A 9,815-nucleotide genomic window follows, 5' to 3' on the forward strand; every position below is an offset into this window, starting at 1 on the left:
CTCTTGAGGTCTGTTCCAACACTAATCTTCTATGATTCTCTGATTACACTGGCAAATTATTCAAATGGCAGAGAAAGCATCTGACCACACAAGCACCTAACCATGGGAGAAAAAGTGTTCATAAAACAGCTGAGCAAATCATGCAGACAATTGTTTATGAATATTTATTCCAATTTAAATGCAAGTTTGCTTTAGTCATTGTCATAAATATAAAGGGAAGGGTAACCACCTTTCTGTATACAGAATTATAAAATCTCTCCTGGCCAGAGGCAAAACCCTTTCACCTGTAAAGGGTTAAGAAGCTAAAATAACCTCGCTGGCACCTGACCAAAATGACCAATGAGATGACAAGATACTTTCAAAGCTGGAGGTGGGGGGAACAAAGGGTCTGTCTGTTTGTGTGATGCTTTTGCCAGGAGCAGACCAGGAATGCTCTTCAGAATCCCTGTAAAAAGTTAGTAAGCAATCTAGGTAGAAATGCGATAGATTTTCTTTTGTTTAAATGGCTGGTAAAATAGCTGTGCTGAATGGAATGTATATTCTTGTTTTTGTGTCCTTTTGTAACCTAAGGTTTTGACGAGAGGGATTCTCTATGTTTTGAATCCGATTACCCTGTAAGGTATTTACCATCCTGATTTTACAGAGGTAATTCTTTTACTTTTTCTTTAATTAAAATTCTTCTTTTAAGAACCTGACTGTTTTTTCATTGTTCTTAAGATCGAAGGTTTTGGGTCTGTATTCACCTATGCAAACTGGTGAGGATTTTTATCAAGCCGTCCCCAGGAAAGGGGGTGTAGGGCTTGCGGGGGAGGACATCTCCAAGTGGGCACTTTCCCTGTTTTGTTTAACATGCTTGGTGGTGGAAGCATAGGGTTCAAGGATAAGGCAAAGTTTGTACCTTGAGGAAGTTTTTCACCTAAGCTGGTAAGAATAAGCTTAGGGGGTCTTTCATGAAGGTCCCCACATCTGTACCCTAGAGTTCAGAGAATGGAAGGAACCTTGACAGTCATACAATACTAATATTAAGCTTGTATATTTAAGTGATCAGAGAAAGTGAATTAAAAATTGTCCTTTCAAGAGCATTCACACCCCAAACTTCATTGCAAAAGTGTCCAATCCACAGACCAAAAACTGTACCTTCCGACTTGTGTGGCTACCTGAAGCTACGCAGTGCACCTAAAATTTCAAACATTCGGTACTGAATAGCAAGCCAAAAAGATCACCATTTTCAAACAAACAAATACATCTGAGATTATCATGAGCGGCTTGAAGCTCCTATCTGGGTTCTTGCATTAGTATCCGTCACAGTAATAACGGAGCGGTTGCTAAAATTCTTCACGTGAAAAAAAAAGAGGCTCAAGTTCTTGAATAAAGTATTCCTTATAATTATTTGCTCAGTTCTATTGCACAAGGAGAGCCTAAAAGATTGCCAGAAGAGGTGAGTGATGTCTGGATCACATTATGGCGTAGGAAATTTTTAGACATCCATCATGACTTTGAAATTACCCAGACAAGCAGATGTATCGGGGGAAGCAAAAATAACTCTTAGTGGTAATTTTAATCTGTGTGTCATTAACAAATGAAATTAAAGCACTTCAGCTGATCACTATATCTTGGGGAACACTGTACTAATTTAAGTTTGGGAAACTTGAGTGAAAACAGTGATCTGTAGGACAAGCACATGAACACAAATACAGCACGTACTCTCTCAACTTTCTTCCAACTCAGTTATTAGGTTGAGTGTTGCTTTATGTTGGGTGCAGTTTTCTATAATTATTTCAGATAGTGGTCCTGTTGCATTGACAGTACCTCATTGCTATTGCATGCTCAGTAATCAGGAAACGTATTTTATTAAAAAAAATTGCAATGCTGAATATAGTGCAAAATGCAATCTGTTTGTAAAATTAATCATAACCAGTTCCTGGTCTCTTAAAAAAAACCCAGCACTTGTTTCTATAGTGACTATAATGCTGTGTTATGTCACTAAGCTCTGCTTGTGTTGCACTTAATGCCATCACAAAATGACTAATCAGGTTCTTGCTTCAGTCCTGTCCCATTTATAGTGGGCTTTAGATTTATAGATAAAGTTTAACAAAGTCTCCAACTGTTCAAATGCAATGGCAAAAGATGCTGTAACCTAGTTATATGAATGTTCTTTTAAAAAAAAAAACACACTCCTGGTACATCTTGATCTAATTTTGATTTTGTTATGTCTGATGAGAGAAAAGTAATTCTGTGTGGAAATAAATTTTAAAATAATAAATAGCTGGAGGGTGTTATTTTACTTTAAGATTTTAGTTGATGCTAATTAATTCAGTGATTATCATTTCAATATTGCTAGAGCTTAAACTTAAAACTTGAACCTATATTGACTTTGCAAAAAAAACCAAAACCAAATAAATTTGTGTGTATGTGCAGAGGTAAAATGAAAACAACATTTTAGCTGTGCTTCAGAACATTGTTATATTTCAAAATTTACATAGCTTAATGTACTAATAGCCTGTTAAACTAGATCAGAAAGACTGATGTCCTGGAGATAAGATATCTTTACATATGATTCAAACGTCCCTTCTTTTCATTCTTTCTGTGAAAACAGCAGGAGAGGATTCAGTCACTAAAAATTTTTTGATGTGTGCAGGCTCACCACACTATTTCAACTGGAAAAAGCCAGCTCCAAAACAGAGACAATTTTTAAAAAAAGATAAAAAATAAAATGGCTTTTCAAGTTGAGAACACGTCAATTAGAATTTGCGATAGGTAGTCAACATTCCGTCTTGGAGATGATCCTTTTATTTTTCAAAAGACATTTAAATTGAAGTTGCCCTTCAGTTCAGAATTTTATCATGACTCTTAGTCAGGAATTAGTGGAAATGCAGATACAAGGACTAGAGCCTATTGTCTATTAACACTGATTTATGCTACTCCCAATACATTTAGCCACACTGAAGCAGTTAGTGGAGGACTAACCTGTTATCACAGGGATGCTGTGCCAGCTCCTACATAACAGCCTTCTCAGGCCTGTGGGGTATACGGAGTAACTGGGGGGCAAAGAGGACATGATCAGTATTTTTTCCTCTGCCCTTGCAATATTTGGCTGCCAGAATGGCTCTGTTGCCAGTGTCAAATAGAACTCAGCTCTAGTTTTCGCTGGCAACCAGCTCAGGAAAATGCAAATATAACTTAAAGCCACCTTTACACCTCCTGTAGTGAATGGTTAATCTGCTTTTCAGAATCGGTGCCAGAAATAGCTTCATATTTACACTGGTGTAACTGAAAGAAGAATTTGGCTCTATCAATCCATTATTCTATTGATTGATAACAATCAATCATTCTGGGACATAGCTCTGGAAAGGCAATGAAGTCTGAAAGTATACAGCTGCCAGCTACTTCTAGTAGTAGCAATACTCTACTCCAAAACAAATCCCTGTAATTAGCTATCAGAAGACTGGGCTAGGTCTGTCAGACAAATGAGCTGAATTTTGAAAAGACACAATATGCAAGTTGTGTGTAAGAAATCAGAAAAGCAATGAAGACTTTCTGAGTTAAGTATTAGGCCCTTTGCCATGAGTTGTTCTCCAGTCTCTGTGACAACAGTATTCATTGCCTTCAAATGACCACATGAATATAACCCAACCTGCTCACGCAAATATTGCTGATTCAACACTCTCCAAATATCTACCGAATTTGTATGTGAATCATTAAAGGTATTTGTGTTTAGAGTGTAACAGCAATACATTTTAAGGGTTTGATCCTGTAAAAAGATGAGCAGTCTAGTTCCCCACAGAAGTTACTGAAAGTATCAGGTGCTCAGCACCTTGTGGGCACAAGCTCTACAGTAGCAAAATAGGAAAAACTTATATATGATATGATCAAATATGGCATCTTATCTTGTACCAGAGAGTATTTTTTCTAGTCCTACCTGTAGCTAAGTGATAAAAAATATCCTTCAACTTTTTTTGTTGTCTCAATTCCACATCAAAATAGTAGCAACATTTATGCTAATTAAGCCAGTGACTTTATGAATTGAAATTACTCCATTACATTTGTTCTGTATAATCCCAGTTTCACATGAATGGGTGGAACCAACCAGTTCATTTGTGTGTAAATTCCATCCCCTATGAACATTTGGGGCTAGATTCACAAAAGACTTCAGTGCCTAATTGCCACACTTTAAGCACCTAAATCCTAGAATCAGGCCTCATACTGCTGCTGAACCAGTAAACACCTAAACTCGCTTGATGCCTAAATGTTTGCAGTACAGGTTCCCTAGGCACCTGTATTTCTGCCTCTAACCACATGCATTGCAGTCCCAAGTTCACTCCCCAGCCAGTGGGATAATTAGTTCCTCCAAGCACCTAAGCCCCATTGCGATGCACAAACTGGAAAAAGATAGGCATCATCCACTTAAACTGCCTCTTGGGCCTGATCCGGTAAGTGTGCACAGACCTCACCTACTAAATTGGGCCCTATAACAGAGCAGGCCCCTCTCCTGTTCTGAGAGACTTCACAAACAGCTTTGGATGCTTTTTGATTGGTTATCATCTCTCCAAGTTTTATTTCTTACCTTCACCAAACCACCATCACAATCCCCTGCAGCAAGACTATTTATAGCTTTTCCTAATCCTCAACCCTTTCTCAAGGAAGAACTCTTGCCACCCTGAGACCTTTCTTCCTCAGGCTGTGCCTTCCCTCCCTTTTGCACTTCCTTCCTGTGCTTTTAACTAGCCTCTCCAGCCAGTGGAATAATTAGCTCCTTAGGTCATCAACCCCCATTCTGCTTCAAGAATTAAGTACTTTCCATCTCCACCTGGCCTTTCGTGGTGGGGGATAATTAATGGTGATGTGATTACAGTGTTTGGTCACCTACTGACTCTCAGCACTCTGTCACAGGACCCGATAGGTGAGTTTGTACAGAACAATGGTGGTGGGAAGGGAGGTGGACATCCTTCATACTTTTTAGCCCTGTGGTACTCCCGTGCGATGCGGAAGACCTAGGGTTGCCAGGTGTCCAGTTTTTGACCTGAACATTCAGTAAAAAAGGGAACTTGTCAGTGTCCAGTCAGCACAGCTGGCAAGACACTAAAACTCTGGTTGGCCACAGTAACCAGCCTCTGCCACTGTGGGGTGGGAAGAGCAGCAGCTGCGGTTGGAGACACATGGAGGAGCTGCCCTCTGCTCAACTTCTGAGAGCAGTTGGCTGGCTTCTATACTGAGCTCCAAGAGGTAGGTGCTGCCACCGGGGGGGACAGGAAAATCCTGTCTGCCCACCCCTCGTGCCGATTGCTCTGGCGCCTCACTACAGGGACCGACCCCTGCCCACCCCCTTGCTCCAGGGACCAACCCCACCATGTCACAATTTGCCCCAGCCCCCCCTCAGACCTGCTGTGCCCTGATTGGGCAGGTGGATAGCTCCATGTCAGCTCCTCGCAGCCTGGCTTTGCATGCAGCAGGTGAGTCCCAGGAGAGGGGAGAGTGAGCAGGGGTGGACAGTGCAGGGGGTAGGGCCTTCAGGGAAGAGGCGGGGCAGGGTGCGGGGCAAGGGTGTTCCCTTTTCAGCAATTAGAAAGTTGGCAACCCTAAAGACTCCTGGTTCAAGTCCCTCTTCCACCTGTGAGGAGGAATCACTGGGCTATTTGATATTCTGATATGGAGTTTCCTCAGTGTCTCCTGTTGAAGATGTTCCACTGTGGATAAATAATTTAAAAAATCATTAGAACAAAGGGACTGGATCCTGGGTCTCCCCACATGAGTGCTCTAACCATCAGGCTACAAGTCACTCATGTACACTCTCTTGCATGTACAATGATTCCTAGTTTATCCACAGTGGAACAACTTCAGTGGGAGAGACTGAGTGAAACACCCCCTGCCCTCATAGCCCAATGGGTAGAACATGCATCGGATAGGTAGCAGATCCCAGTTCAAATCCCTTGCTCTCAACAGGTAGTGGGGGGATTTGAACCAGTGGTTTCCCACATCCCAGGCAAGTACACTATTCGCTGGGCTAAAGTTTACAAGGGAGGTCCTCTTTTTACTTTCCTGCTGTTGTCCTCTGCTTGCACAGCCAGGTCTGTGTACAGCTTACACCAGGTCCATCACTGGGCTAGGTTTGTGTCTGCAAAATCCAGACTGTGGTGGCTTCAGACTGAGTTCCATGGTTCACGCAGCCAGCTGCTGCATTGCAGAGAACTCATAGCTCAGACACTGCCCACTATGTTACACTAGAAAAAAATGAGGCTGACTGCCAGGTCAGCTGAACAAATGGAACTTCATTAAAACACAGTGGACTGCTCTGCCCATGTGGCTTCATTGCTCCCAATTCCACTGATGTTCCCTGAAGGGACTGTTATTTAGGGGATCTTTGACTCCAGTTCCACTTATCATGATACAGGCTACTGTAGTTTCAGTAGTTCTTGAGGCCCTTCATACACAGCAAAGAGGGCAGTAAGGGAAAACATAGCAACCCTCAACAAACCCTGATCCTGAACTATGCATGCTCCTGGTATCCTGCCTCTGTTCAGTGGAATTATATTGGCTCCACTGTGGACAGGGTTATATAAAAGACATTGATTTGCCCCTATTTTTTTATGCGTACAGATACCCTTCTAGCTATGAAATCTCTACAGACTCCAAGGCCTGACTAGACTTGCACATACACTATTTCTTTCCAGGTGACAAATTATAGCCAGGATTTAACTTGCATGAAGAGATCAATAACAGAAAATCTCATTTCAACATTCATACTTCACCTAAAATTATATTTCCCTATCATGTACCAGGACACCTTTAAAAGCCTCCTCCAAATAATTACACTTCCTCCTAGAGACATAGACAATAGATCACTGACAGAGGAGGTAAATTGTAATCTGTAATTTCACTTGTTTAAATGTATGTGATGTACTACCAAGAATGGTACCAACATATCAGATGGAGCTGACTGCCCAGCATAGTGATGATGAGCTAAAATAACAGCCCAGACAATTTGGGGTGTTGAGTAATATTTGGGGATTATGGTTGTCCTTAGAAACCCAGCCATGTCTGGCATCTGCTATTCATTTCATGTCTGTTTTAGTTTTATTGTTATGAAGTGCTTTGGAGTGATTGCATTACGGGAGCTATATGAAGTGAAGTGATTGTCTGATTGATTCTGCCCATCTCTACTAGATAAGTCAGGCTATGCTAATAACAGCTGCCAGAGTGAATTCTCTACACATTGTAAAAAGTACCTATTTATTTCAGATAACCAACTCACTTCATAACTTAAAACTATTGTTGTGTTATTGGATGGTCAAATTATTTTGCTATTAACTACTAATTAATGGGTCTGCAGAATCACTAAAAATCAGATGAGACACAAAAATATAACTAGGAAACAGCAAACAAAGGTGTTTGAGACTTAGCAAATCCCTTGACAGCTTCCCATCTCTCAGTTTTCGGGGACAGGGCCACAGGAATAAGTTGAAGAGAAAGACAAAATAATGGATATGTTTTGAATAAAATATTTATTATTAACTGTCCTTAAGGGAGACATGCACACAGAGACACACAAATCTAGAATTTTCTTATTCAGTCCTGAGCACTTAACTGTTACTTACAATAACATTAACACTTCCTGACAATTGCTAATCTATACGTCAGAGTGGTATTTGCGTTTCTCGTTAGTACTGCATCCTTTTCTTCAACTTCAGAGGGGGAAAAAAGGTGCACAAGGAGATGTCAGGAAGTTTTGTAAATTAATTTTCAGGAAAGTGAAATGCTCAGCATCTTTAAGAAGGGGTCTTTCATTACCAACACTGTGAAATATAGCTCTAAATATGCAGCCAGAATACACATCAATAAGAAGCAACTCAAGAATAGAATAGTAATATCTGGCAAAACCATTTGGAGCTGCCTGCTATTTTCTCAATACCTTTTACGTTTAAGAGGAAAACTTATTCAGAAATATTCCCAAAAGTTCCTCGGCTCCATTCATATCAGGATTCTGAAATCACTAAAGATAAGAACTCACTCTGCGAGTGTGTTTGCATGCATATGGCCACCCATGTATATAAATGCTTTTATCCTAGGGAAATTTTCCACAGGTGCACTGGGATCCTTTAGGTTCCTCAACTTAATTGTGGCATGGCAGTTTCCTTAAGAGGAATTCAGTCCGATGTTCAAGAATTGTAAGATTCCCATGGAGAGTAAATTGTATTTTTCTGTACATTTGCACAAAATATCAAGACAAACAGATATTCAAAATTAATGTTTGTTCAAAGTGAGTACCACAAAAATAACAGTGAGAGAGTCTACCTAACTAGTAACAGAAAAGTGTGGACTTATATGCTCCACATCCACACTTACAGTACTTCTCCATCACTGATCTTCAGTATGCTGATGACTGTGTAATCCTCATGCACACTGAGAATGACCTTCAGTCCATACTGGATTTTCTTGCACAAGCTTACTGAAGCCTAGGACTCTCATTTAATATTGAGAAGACTAACATGCTCTATCAACCTGCTTCAGGCCTTGCACATGACCCACCACAAATCACCATCGAGGGCCAGACTTTGGAGACATTGAGCACTTTTGCCACCTCGGTAGTCAACTTTCTCAAAACACAAAAATCGACAGTGAGATCGAGCACAGGATCCAGAAATTGCTCCATTGCTTTTTCACACACCGTGACCTATGGCAGGATACTAAAATCCAGTTCTATAAGACAATTGTTGTTCCTACACTCCTCTATAGATGTGAAACCTGGGTGACTATCGACAGCACCTCAAGAGTCTAGAGAGGTACCACCAATGATGTCTCTGGAAGATCCTTCACGTCAAGTGGCAAGATCAGTGCACTAATGCCAGCATCCTCGCTGAAGCCAATGTCACCAGCATTGAGGCAATGATCCCCATGCACCAACTTTACGGGGCTGGACATTGTTTGTGGATGCCAGACTCTTGCCTCCCAAAACAAGTCCTCTACTCTCAGCTCAACTCAGAGATCCCACGGTGGTCAGAGGAAACGCTACACAGCACTGAAAGCGTATCTTAAGAAAACTGTTGTGGACATCAGGAGCTGGGAGGAGCAAGTCACCAACTGACCCCAGTGGCTCCATATCCTCCATCAGGCAGTGACCCACTTCGAGAAGAAGTGCCTTTCCCTCTAAGCTGAAAAGAGAGAAGAAAGGAAAAAGAAAGAACATTCTCCCAGCAGGCAGCTGGCCTGCCATGAAATGTCTGTACCTACTGTGGGCAGATTTGAGGTTCCAGGATTGGACTCCTGAGTCATCTTAGGACCCATATGTAATTCTGTGGTAGAGATCATTCTTAAATTGAGGGATCACCAATAAAATCAATCTCTTTAAAATGATTGGTATGCTTGTACGAAACCTGCATTCAGCACAGTTGCCATAGGTATGATGGAAAAAAGAGCAACAAAAGCATATAGTAAAAAGGAGAGCAAGGTTAAAGAAAAAAACCCAAAACCTGTTATCGGGGTGCTCCTTTTTTATGTCTTTGTTTCTCTACCCTTATCCCCAACTCTAAGATCAGTTGTCTCGTGGTATATTCTGCAGATGCATCAGCATTGGCTCAAATGCAGGCTCAGGTTGTGATACCATATACTCATAATGAATAGCACTTCCCAGTATGAGTAGTTCTACTTGATAGTTAAATGAGATTGTGTGGAGCAAGGTACTACTCCAGGAGAGTCTATCTCAGGGTCTTATCCTGATGCCCATCACATTGGTTTCCGAGAACCTTCCATATAAAATCAATAGCAACAGCAGAGTCTCTTGGAGCTTTTTCACAAAATATATGGTAACCAACTCTCTGCCT

The sequence above is a fragment of the Lepidochelys olivacea genome (assembly GCF_965140295.1).
Source record: "Lepidochelys olivacea isolate rLepOli2 genome assembly, chromosome: 3".
NCBI classification, from domain to species: domain Eukaryota; kingdom Metazoa; phylum Chordata; order Testudines; family Cheloniidae; genus Lepidochelys; species Lepidochelys olivacea.